Source organism: Canis aureus, chromosome 5 (assembly GCF_053574225.1).
Source record: "Canis aureus isolate CA01 chromosome 5, VMU_Caureus_v.1.0, whole genome shotgun sequence".
NCBI classification, from domain to species: Eukaryota; Metazoa; Chordata; class Mammalia; order Carnivora; family Canidae; genus Canis; species Canis aureus.
Genome location: NC_135615.1, coordinates 645,793 through 657,547, shown reverse-complemented (window position 1 = coordinate 657,547; position 11,755 = coordinate 645,793). Strand labels below are relative to the sequence as shown.

Below are 11,755 nucleotides of genomic sequence, written 5' to 3'. Positions count from 1 at the left end.
ATCTGTTTCTATGAAAACACACTGACTTATTTAGGACTTTTATGTATACTGTGAGTTTTCTGTTGTAAACACAAAGATTATCTTAATCTAGTTTTGGAATAAAACATTTAAGATCTCCATCAAGTGATGCTGAGAAAAAAATCTGGGTTTGGGCTTTATGCAGATGTGACTTAGGAATATTCCCCTACCACGTTACAACTGTATTAATTTGGTTTGGATAGCTAAACCCTTTCCTTCTTAATTTGCTCAACTAAAAAGTAGGGAGAATCATACCCATTTTCCAGTAACTTGTTAAGTTCTAACTGGGGAAACATTTCTGAAATTCTAGTACAGCATCTAGTATATGAAAGGCCATCTATATGATCAGTACAAAAAAACCTTCCCTGTCTCTGAACATTTAGTAGTTCCACTCGTAGCAATTTTCCTCCTAGAAGACTTAAACATTTTTTCCATTTTAAGTATAAGCCTCATTTCCCTTCTATTTCATGAAGTATTGCATTTTAACCACTGATAGATAAATTAGATGATTTTAAATTAATATTTTACTCATTTATCTAACAAATATTTATTAAATGTCTATTAAATCCCAAGGATTGTTCTGGGTGCTGGAGATTTAACAGTGAAGACGATAGATAAATTCCTTGCCCTTTTAGCTTGGATATTAGTGGGAGAGACTCTCAAAGAAAGAAATCAATAAGCATAAAATCACACTACAAGTAATATCATATTAGTCAGGGTAGGCTAAGTGATGCTGTGGTAAGTCACTAAATCTCATTAGCATAATTACAACAAAAGTTTATTTCTTGCTCGTGACAAGTCAGTGGCTGGTTCAGGTGACTATTTGAAGCAGCTATTCTAAGCCTTCCAATATGCTTCCTCCATCTAAGCACATGCTTCCATCAGGGAAGAGTGGACCAGTGAATCAAACAGCAACAGTTAAAAGATTCTACATGCATCACTTTTGCTTCATATTTTTATTGGCCATAGCAAGTCACATTGTCATGCCTAATTTCAATGAAGAGGAGAAATGTGACTCTTGGTAATCCTAGTGGTAAAGGAGAAACATATGTGACTACCACAGTATTAAGTATATAAAAAACAAGAGAATAAATAAGTATTTTTAAAAAGATAATAAAACAAAATAAACATAAGTTTTCAAGTATATCATTGTTTAAATTTATAATAAAATATGTATTTAAAAAATTGGGTCAACTTAAAGTTATTTAATAACAATTATTAAAATTTAGTATTTAGATAAGAGGAAAGGCATTTAGGTCATTTATGAATGACTGATGTTTAATAGATATGGAGATGTTAAGTCTACTTGAGGACAAGGGTGATGGTTTTTATATTGCTATTCTTGGTTATTTAGGCACATACAAGATGCTCAGTAAAACTTCGTTGAAGTTAATAATGTTCATTGTTTTAAATTATTCTTCTCCATTTGGTTGACTGTCTTAAAATATAGTCCATTATAATTTTGCTCAGAAGCAAGGCCAATTTTCATTGTTTTTATCTACATTAAAATTTTACATTTAATTATAGTTTAAATTTGGACCACAAATGCTTGAATCACTAGTGGTCTCTTTCTCCTAGTTTGTCTCGGGTATGTTCCTAAACCATGGGTATGTCCAGTAGGACAAAAGACTACTACTTTACTGTTGGAGTTTGTGATCTACCATCTTGTCTTCTAAAAACAACAACAACAACAACAACAACAACAACAACAACAACATTTACCTTTAATATCTGTTTGGCAACTGCTGTGTTGAAGAGATTTCACAAATTTGAATAAAGAGGGCAACAAATACCGAGTGGCAGTTTTGTTTGTTTTAATTTATTCATGATCATGAATGTAAGAATAGTATACTTGCTTTCAAAGATAGCATATGATGATGATGGTGATGATGATGGTGATGATGATGATGATGATGATGCCTCTCTCTCTATTGTTCTTTCCTTTTGCTTTTGACTAAGTCTTTGTCATTTAAAAAATAAATCAGCCAAAGAGAGGACCCAGTTATTCTTTGACTGGATAGATCAAGAGCAAACCAGAAGAGAATCTCTGTCTCTACCCAACTGAACCTCGTTTCGGTACTGTCACTTCTCTATTTATGGATGGTATGTCTGAGATGTTGTCTCTATCCTAGAAACCAAGAACTTGTCTTAAATCAGTGCCTCTCCAGTCTGTGCCATGAATCCCGTGAATCTGTAAGAGTCCATGCCCTTTGATGAGTTTGCTGCTCTTGGATTTGTACAAAATTTGTTTGTTACTTGGCAAATGGGACACAGCTGGCTTCTGATTTAGAGAGTGTTTTAAATTAGTTACCTCCTACCTTAACTTGATCATTTAAATGGAAAGCACTATGGCTCCAACAGAGTAGACATGATATAAAAACCATTTCCGACACGAGTATCTTGCCTCCTCAGTTGTGATGGCTACTGGTATCTCTGAAGGAAAATAAATAATAAACAAACAAACAAACAAACAAATAAATAATAAATAAATAAATAAATAAATAAATAAATAAATAAATAAAACACAGGTTCTGCGATTCTCACAAGTGGTAAACTGTCTTTGCATTATTTAAGAAAAGCTTTAAGTGTTCGATGAATGTGCTTAGACTAATGACAGTTGATGCCAAGAATATAGCAATAATCCAATACCATTTTGTAAAGTGGCAATTTGTGTAGAAATTGCAGAAAGCATCAACACATGCTGGGAACTTTACATATAAGTGAGCTATAGCGTGGGTGAAGGAGTTATTTATTTGGTCTTTCATTTGTAAATAAGACACTAATCTTTTCCTTCCAAGGAGTAGCTAGGCCAGTTATTAGTAAAAGAATATTGATAGCCTTTGCTCATCATGGCAAAATTGAGGATCCTGACCTTAAAAGTCTTAGTATTTGGAGGAGCCTTAATAAGTCATTTAGGAGAACAGCATTCCATAGTTGAAGATGGCTAGATCTATAATCAAAATATTTGGGTAGAGTCCAGGCTATACTATTACCTGTCAGCAATTTAGCTTTCCTCATCAAGGCTTATATGATCTGGTCTAGGGAACCTCTCTAGTCTTGTTTGATAGTCTTTACTTCTTACTTGCTCCATTTCAGTCCCTATGCCATTTCTCACACATTTCAAAAGAAGTGTTCTTGCTGCCAGGCCTTCTGTTCTTCCTGTTCTTTCTGCCTGGGATGATCTTCCCCCAGAGACAAGCTGACATTTATTGGGCAGATCCAGTATGTTCCAAGGGGTTATAAATGCTTTGCATGTTTGTTGTGGTGAATTTTCATGATAACCGTATGAAGTGTGTAGTGACACTGGATGGATGAGAAAGGAGGCAGAGTGATCTGGCAAAGGCAGGATTGGAACGAAGGCCTTGGCTCTCACAAGAAGTGCTCTCATAGTACACAACACCCAGGGTGTGGTTCCCACTCTTCCTTTAACCTCAGAGCTCTTTCTTGGTGAGCATTTCCTGACTATCTTATTTAAAGTGGAATTCCCGTGACTCTTTCTGTTTACTTAGCTTTATATTTATGAACAGTACTACATATTACCTGATTGATAATGCCTGTTTACTTGCTTACTTCTTTGCTTATCTCCCTCACTAGAATATATATTCTATGAGGGATGGACATTGTTCTGATCCGTGTTACCACTCTATCCCCTGCATCCAGAAGTGTACTGAAATGTACTGAGAGAGGATACGAATTGAGTTAGAATTTTTATCGGGTTTAAGGTATCTTACTCTTCAAACACTTGCAGAGCACCATTTTGTGTCAGATTCCATGACAGTTTGTGGAAATAGGAACGTGAATGAGAATGATGGGGACTCCTACTTTTCTGCTTTTCCTGATGCTTTTCCGGCATCCTAGAAGAAACAAACATGCAATTAACAGACAGTTGCCCAGGATAAGCATCCTTTTAGGGCAAATATAAGGTGCAGCAGGGAAAGGAGGCTTTAGGGAAAGCTATTCCGAGGGGTGATATCCGTGTTGAGAGCTGAAGGATGGGCTGAATGGGGATGCAAGACCATTTGGGGCAGAGCAGATGACAGAAGTCCCTGAGAGGGCACATTCCAGTTTATTATTTTTTTAAAGATTTTATTTATAGAGACAGAGAGAGAGGGGCAGAGAGACACAGGCAGAGGGAGAAGCAGGCTCCATGCAGGGAGCCCGGCGTGAGACTCGATCCCGGAACTCCAGATTCAGGCCCTGGGCTGAAGGCAGGTGCCAAACCGCTGAGCCACCCAGGGATCCTCCGCACATTCCACTTTAAAAGCAGTTCACTGTGACTCAGATATAGACTACGAGGGCCAGAGTTTACTGTCTGAGGCTGGAGAATAAAGTTGGGTTTTCAAGGGTCTTGAAAACTATTCCAAGAAGCCAAGACTTTATTGTCTGAGCATTGAGATGCCACTGAATGATTTTTAAATCAATGTAGTTTTGATTTAGTATCTGATTCCGTTTACCACCTTCAGCCACATAAGTTGGCAGCATTTCCACTTTCTGGATGGGACGAATAAGGCCCAGAAGAACACATTTCAATGTTGGTGGAATTGATTTAATTCTCTTAATGACAGTGATATCAGGGCTTCTAACTCCTACCTTCCCACCCTCTCTCCTTCCTTCTTTCTGGTTGTTATTCTTGTCAAACATAAAGCTATTTATCCACCATCCTTAACTTTTTCCAAGGAATATCCATGCACTCACACAGCTTCTAATAACCAGACCCCTGAGTGAAAGCCAGTGACCTCACGGGCGGCAGGGCTTGTTTGTGGCTGGATACCATATTGTGCACCGGGCTGGAATTCTCTGTTCTTCCTCACTAGGAAGCTGGATTTGTACCAGGAACCTCTTATCTGAAAAGGCAGCTCTAGGCTGGGGAGAACAGAGCTGGTTTGACGAAGTGGAGAGGCGCTCAATGTTGGTCTGGCCACGCTTTGGGCATGCGTGAGCGCTCACAGCAAAACACAGCTGGCATGTCTAATTTTAGCCTTGACTGCCTTGAAAAGGGACCCTTAAAGGAAATATATTTTCGCTGAAACCATTTGTATTATAATGTAACAGCCGACAGACATGTCAGAATATTACTTATTATTGGTGGGGAAAAACTCTGTCAGGTAATTGTGCTTTTTTTTGTGATGACATCGGGAAAGTGATTAAAGCATCCCTGAATCAAAATCATCATAGATAGACAGTGAGAGAACCAGAGCTTTTATTTATGAAGACGCCTGTAAACCTAATGGGATACCTCCTTTGATGCTTACAAAACGGATGTAAGGGTAAGAATGATCATTTCGGCTATGGCAAGTGGGTCCTTGTGATCTGACGATGCAGGGCTTGCTAATAGTAGTCCTGGCATAGACTCTCAAATTTCTTCAATGCTTAGCATCCTCCGTGTCGTCCGAGAAGTAAAAGGTTAGTTTCTGGACCGGGTCTTGGATTCATCTGGCTTTCGTATGTTAACAGGTTCTGAAAGCATCTGGGACACACTTGTTCCATTTTAACCAGCACGGGTCGTCCGTCTGCTTTTATTTTTGTCTTTCTCTTCCTTCCTCCCTTCGTCCTCTCTTCCCTCCCGTGGTCTTCTGTGTTTGCTTTAGCAGTGTGGCTTACCTTGCCACTTGGCAAGAAAAAAAAGGCAGCTCTTGTGTGGGGTAGATGGAGGGAAGGATAAGAAATAATCCACCGCCCGAATTTGAGTTCCCTGGGTTCAGTTCCAGCGGCAGCAGCTTTGCTGCAAAAATTGCTTTGCTGTTCGAGATAGCCAGCAGAGGGAATCAGGACTTTGCTTGCAGCAGGGGTTGAAGCAGGCTTTTTTTTTTTTCTTGGAGGAAATACTGCAGCTTTCTGGACTGCATACCCTGCTCCCTGGAGAGGTTCCACCCACCAGCTGGAAGGAGAGGAAGTGAATGAAAGGACAGGAGGAGCCCGAACACCATGTCACTCTGGAAGGGAGACAGCAGCAACCAGGCTGTGCAAGGTTGTTTTGTTTTGTTTTCTTTTCCCCTTTCTCTTTCTTTTTTTTTTTTCTTTTTCATTTTTTTGTTTTCTTTCTTTCTTTCTTCTTTCTTTTTTTCCCTTTTTCTTTAAGGTGGGGAAAGAGACAAACAGGAGACAGGAAGCTGATCTGCAAGGATTCGGAGTTGTGCTAAAAAGACTTTGATTTTTTTCTTCTCTCCCTCTTTACAAACGCTGGCAATTGACATCACTACAGACAGCCTGGGTAGAGAACAAAGTGCCTCATCCCAAGTGGACCCTGGCAGCTGGGGGAAGGAAGGCAGGATCTGGGAAGGCTGTGTGTGTGTGTGTGTGTGTGTGTGCGCGTGTGTGTGTGCGTGTGTTGTTCTACCAATACCTTTCCTTTTTTCTTTCTTTCTTTCTTTCTTTCTTTCTTTCTTTCTTTCTTTCTTTCTTTCTTATTTTTTTGGTGTGTTTCTTTTTTAAATTCCTGCCGTGTTGGAACTAGTGAGTGGTGGAAGACGAAGGATCTCTGAAGCCTCATCAGTCATCGGGACCATCAGGAATAGTGGTTTAAGAGGACGCTCGGCCTGGGGCACCATACCGTGTCATCGAGTTCCCTGCCTCGGAGATAAAGATTCCAGCTACATGGGTAAACGCCTGGATCAGCCACAAATGTACCCCCAGTACACTTACTACTATCCTCACTGTCTCTAAACCAAGGTATGGCTCGACCCACAGTCTGGCAAGCAGTGTGTATCCTGCACTTGGGATGGGAAACAGGCATGTGGATTATTATTTACCTCCCCTTTCCCATCACCTCTTCCTGCTTCTTTGAAATTAGTAACATAGCAATGGAGTTAATGAGGCAGAGGAGAATATGAGAAGAAAGCAAGCCCTGGGACTGTGGTTTTTCTCTTCTAGCAGAGATAATAGTTTCGCTCGTGTTCCTTTGTTGTTATTTGGCAACATAAAGATGTTCCTGATATCCGTAGTAAAGTGCTTTGCAGATGGACAGGGTTGTTAGAAAGGAGATTGTGACAGTGATTATCAGGAACAACAACGATTTCAGAGGCTTTTCTGGTGAGCTGTTCTTTGTGGCTCTGAAAGGGTTTTTCTCACTGGATAGGATGCACCAGGGTGGGGGCAACTCAGACTTTCAATCACAGAGTATAGAATGAAAGAAGGTGTGGGAAGGTATAGTACGACTAACTGACGTCCCGTAGAGTTTGTTTGGGTGTGCTTTTGTTTTTGTGTATTTGCCTTACATATTTTATTTTATATGGAGGGTGATCAAGACTCTAGAGACTGAAGTTTGGAGCCTTACAATAGATGTTCTTTACTTTTCGAAGCTCTGTTTTTCTGTGCTGGCTGCCATCAGGAGGCCTGTGGGTCTTGAAACGGGATGAAATATAACTGATGATAATTGGACACGAATTGGTTAAATACTTTAGTCTTGGGATCCCTGGGTGGCGCAGTGGTTTGGCGCCTGCCTTTGGCCCAGGGCGCAATCCTGGAGACCTGGGATCAAATCCCACGTTGGGCTCCCGGTGCATGGAGCCTGCTTCTCCCTCTGCCTATGTCTCTGCCTCTCTCTCTCTCTCTCTCTGTGTGACTATCATAAATAAATTTTTAAAAAATTAAAAATAAATAAAAAATAAAACTCTCTCTGTGTGTGTGTGTGTGTGTGTGTGTGTGTATCTGTCTCAACCAGAGCATTAGATGGGAGCTCCAAGTCACATGGTAATGTACTTCTTAAGTTATTGTTGAATAATTACATTACCTTATTTCCTTGTAGCTTTTAGATATGCTTTTATGAGTATTTCTGGCACTCAAGATAAATTTTAATCAGAATTGAAACACATTTTATTAATTAGATAGTATTACAAGTTATAGGATGTGTCTTAAGTTGGGACTTGCCTTTTATTTCATAGTAGAGAGATAGATACTGTTCAGATTTCAAGACATACACAGCTACACAGTGCATCCTGGAAAATGAAGGTCTTGCCTACAGGGAAATAGGTGAAAAAGAAAATATGACCTCCTTAGACTTACTGTGGGCATCAGAGTTATGACAGAAAGATGACTACACAGGATTAGGTCCCATTGGCTTCTATTCTTTTTTTTTTAATTTATTTTTTATTGGTGTTCAATTTACTAACATACAGAATAACCCCCAGTGCCCGTCACCCATTCACTCCCACCCCCCGCCCTCCTCCCCTTCTACCACCCCTAGTTCGTTTCCCAGAGTTAGCAGTCTTTACGTTCTGTCTCCCTTTCTGATATTTCCCACACATTTCTTCTCCCTTCCCTTATATTCCCTTTCACTATTATTTATATTCCCCAAATGAACGAGACCATATAATGTTTGTCCTTCTCTGATTGACTTACTTCACTCAGCATAATACCCTCCAGTTCCATCCACGTTGAAGCAAATGGTGGGTATTTGTCATCTCTAATAGCTGAGGAATATTCCATTGTATACATAGACCACATCTTCTTTATCCATTCATCTTTCGTTGGACACCGAGGCTCCTTCCACAGTTTGGCTATCGTGGCCATTGCTGCTAGAAACATCGGGGTGCAGGTGTCCCGGCGTTTCATTGCATTTGTATCTTTGGGGTAAATCCCCAACAGTGCAATTGCTGGGTCGTAGGGCAGGTATATTTTTAACTGTTTGAGGAACCTCCACACAGGTTTCCAGAGTGGCTGCACCAGTTCACATTCCCACCAACAGTGTAAGAGGGTTCCCTTTTCTCCACATCCTCTCCAACATTTGTTGTTTCCTGCCTTGTTAATTTTCCCCAATCTCACTGGTGTGAGGTGGTCTCTCAAGATAAGAAGCTTTTGCACAGCAAAGGATACAGTCAACAAAACTCAGAGACAACCTACAGAATGGGAGAAGATATTTGCAAATGACATATCAGATAAAGGGCTAGTTTCCAAGATCTATAAAGAACTTATTAAACTCAACACCAAAGAAAGAAACAATCCAATCATGAAATGGGCAAAAGACATGAACAGAAATCTCACAGAGGAAGACATAGACATGGCCAACATGCACATGAGAAAATGCTCTGCATCACTTGCCATCAGGCTTCTATTCTGATGCAGCTCAATCAATGTTTAGCAATGGAATGCCTGCTTTTTAGGCACTGTGTCTAGGCTCAGAGGAACGAACAATGAATATACATAAACTCGGGGATCCCTGGGTGGCGCAGCGGTTTAGCGCCTGCCTTTGGCCCAGGGCGCGATCCCGGAGACCCGGGATCGAGTCCCACGTCGGGCTCTCTGCATGGAGCCTGCTTCTCCCTCTGCCTGTGTCTCTGCATCTCTCTCTCTCTCTCTCTCTCTCTCTCTTGTGTGACTATCATAAATAAATTAAAAAAAAGAAATCAATCTAAAAAAACATAAACTCTAGTCTCATAGGATTTACTCTCTATTTAGGAGAAAGATAGTAAACACCTACATACCATGTCAGGTGGTTATAAGTGCCAAATATGTGGAAAGTAGGGTAATAGGCTACAGAGTGAAGTGAAGGTACTATGTTATGTAAGAGGATCAAGGAAAGCCTCTTTAATAAGGTGGCATATGGGTAAGAAAACTATAAGAAGCAAGGAATTAAGCCCTGAGGCTATCTAGAGAAAGCTTGTTTCAGGCAGCGGGAAGTCAAGTGCAAAGGCTCCCAAGTGTAAGTATCCTGGCTTCCTGGAGAGACAGCAGGGAGGCCAGTGTGAGTGTAACAGAGTGAGGAAGGTGAGCAAGGTAGGAGGGTCACAGTGGGTCTTGAATCCTTTCTTGCCTGCCATACTACCATTACTACTTTGGTCTTATAGATCGTGAAGATGATTATATCTTTCAGAACTGCCTTTTAGAACAGAAATGCCCCCAAGGAGAGCAAGACCTTAAACTCATTATCATTATGATGTTAATTTTTCAGTTAACTTTTTAGAGATTCATGGATAACCAGCACACATTTGATTAAAAAGGAGTGTCTAGCTGGTAAATTAAGGAAGGACAATGTTATCGGGGAAGAGAGCGTGATAATGTAGGTGAGAAGATAACGAAACAAGTTTAATTTATATTGGAGACAATTGCTTCTTGCCTCCCTGAATATAGTTCCTCTTTAAGTCCCCCTTTCTTTTCAGGAGGACTCCACTTCTTGTCCACAGCACATGTTCCATTCTCCAGCCATATGCCGCTGTTTGCTTGGAGCCAATGATCTTTTGCCTAGGCTCAGAGGGAGGTGTGTCTTACGTAGTCTAAACCAATCATTACCCTTCCATCTGCATCAGTGAATGAGTTGGGAAATTGCACGTGACCCGTTTTGTCCAATGAACTGTGAGGAGCAGACTGTTGGGGGCAGGAGCCTTTAGTAAGATTTCTTACATTTTTAAAAGATACCAGAGGAAGAAGAAACCACTTGAGGTGGGCGATTATAACGTGGCCAACACTGCTGTGGTCATCTTGTGACCATGAGGCTAGATATCAACACACAGAAGGTGGCTTGTCATGGTCATGTGGATGACCCAGACACTGCCCACTGATGGATATCTGGCCCTTGTTGCAGAAAGGAATCCCAGAATCCACACTGAGGGGGGGGGGGCGGATTTCAAAACATGTATATATGAAATATATATAAATATAAGGTTATACATAACAAACATTAAAAAACCTTATACATCCCTAACAGAGAATTACAAAATATTATGATTATATATTATGCCCCCATTAAGTGCTGTGTTCAAAGAAAATGTTCATGGTATGTTGTCAGAAGAAGGAAGTGCACAGAAATACAATATTTTTTTCTAGATCTCACATATATGGACAGAGGGACAACACAGAGAAAGAGAGAAATATATATTCATTATTCATAGGAAAAACTAGAAACAAATAGAGCAAATATTAATAGCTGTTACCTCTGTGTGATAGGATCAGATAGGATCAGAGATGTATTTTTTTAAGTGCAGCTTTTATTTATTTATTTTTAATTTTTTTCATTTTTATTTATTTATGATAGTCACACACACACAGAGAGAGAGGCAGAGACACAGACAGAGGGAGAAGCAGGCTCCATGAACTGGGAGCCCGATGTGGGATTCGATCCCGGGTCTCCAGGATCGCGCCCTGGGCCAAAGGCAGGCGCTAAACTGCTGCGCCACCCAGGGATCCCAAGAGATGTATGTTTAATGTAATTTTTATACAATTGTTTTAATGCAATTTTGCATTTTATAGTGAGAAAGTAGAGCTTTTACAGTCTTATAAAAAATCATCAATTTTATGAGAATCAAAGGATGATCCATATCCCTCATGGGTCTTCTCTAATACTACTTTTAAGGTACTACAGTCCTTTCCATGAACTGAAAGACTGGTCCCTCAGCTCACCTTAGGCCCACTCTGGCTACTATATTAGGCACTGGCCTCAATTTGCCCTTAAAGAAGCCAGAGGTCTAAACACCGGTGTCTTCAAAACTGCTGAGAATTCCCTGCATTTCTCTATCTAGTGTGGCCAACAGGGTAGCCCTCCAGTGAGTATGAGGCAGTCAACTCAAAGATGGCTTGGCCCTCTTCTGTGGCAGCCCGCCCTTGGCTTCATGACGTGCATAGTCATTACATGGTGGACCCAAGTCTTCATCAGGCTGTATTCTTAGGTTAGGACACTACCCATTGATGATCTACACTAAACAGGGATGGCAGAGACAGGTGCTACTGCAAATATGTTTTTTCCAAGGGCCAAGAGAGCAAAAGACTTAAGCATGCAAGTGGCATTGCTAAGGTTGCTGCATAGTAC

At 40.5% G+C, this 11,755-nt stretch overlaps 1 protein-coding gene and 1 long non-coding RNA gene across 4 annotated transcripts in view; one reads left to right on the top strand and one right to left on the bottom strand.

Moving 5' to 3' along the window:
* Window positions 1-4,878: 4,878 nt before the first annotated feature.
* LOC144313592 (uncharacterized) lies at window positions 4,879-7,593 on the top strand. 3 transcript variants are annotated; one of them, XR_013379191.1, is made up of 4 exons: window positions 5,062-5,421; window positions 5,838-5,986; window positions 6,473-6,687; window positions 7,317-7,593. It is a non-coding gene; the product is annotated as an uncharacterized LOC144313592 (long non-coding RNA). The 3 variants fall into 3 exon arrangements; XR_013379189.1 differs by lacking the exon at window positions 7,317-7,593 and having other exon boundaries at window positions 4,879-5,421; XR_013379190.1 differs by lacking the exon at window positions 7,317-7,593 and having other exon boundaries at window positions 4,881-5,285.
* Window positions 7,594-7,847: 254 nt separating this feature from the next.
* LOC144314977 (MAM and LDL-receptor class A domain-containing protein 1-like) overlaps window positions 7,848-11,755 on the bottom strand; it is a 49,739-nt gene continuing 45,831 nt past the window's right edge. The window contains exon 4 of the mRNA XM_077899682.1: window positions 7,848-7,972. The gene's annotated coding sequence lies outside the window, so the exon portion shown is untranslated. The remainder of the gene's footprint in view (window positions 7,973-11,755) is intronic.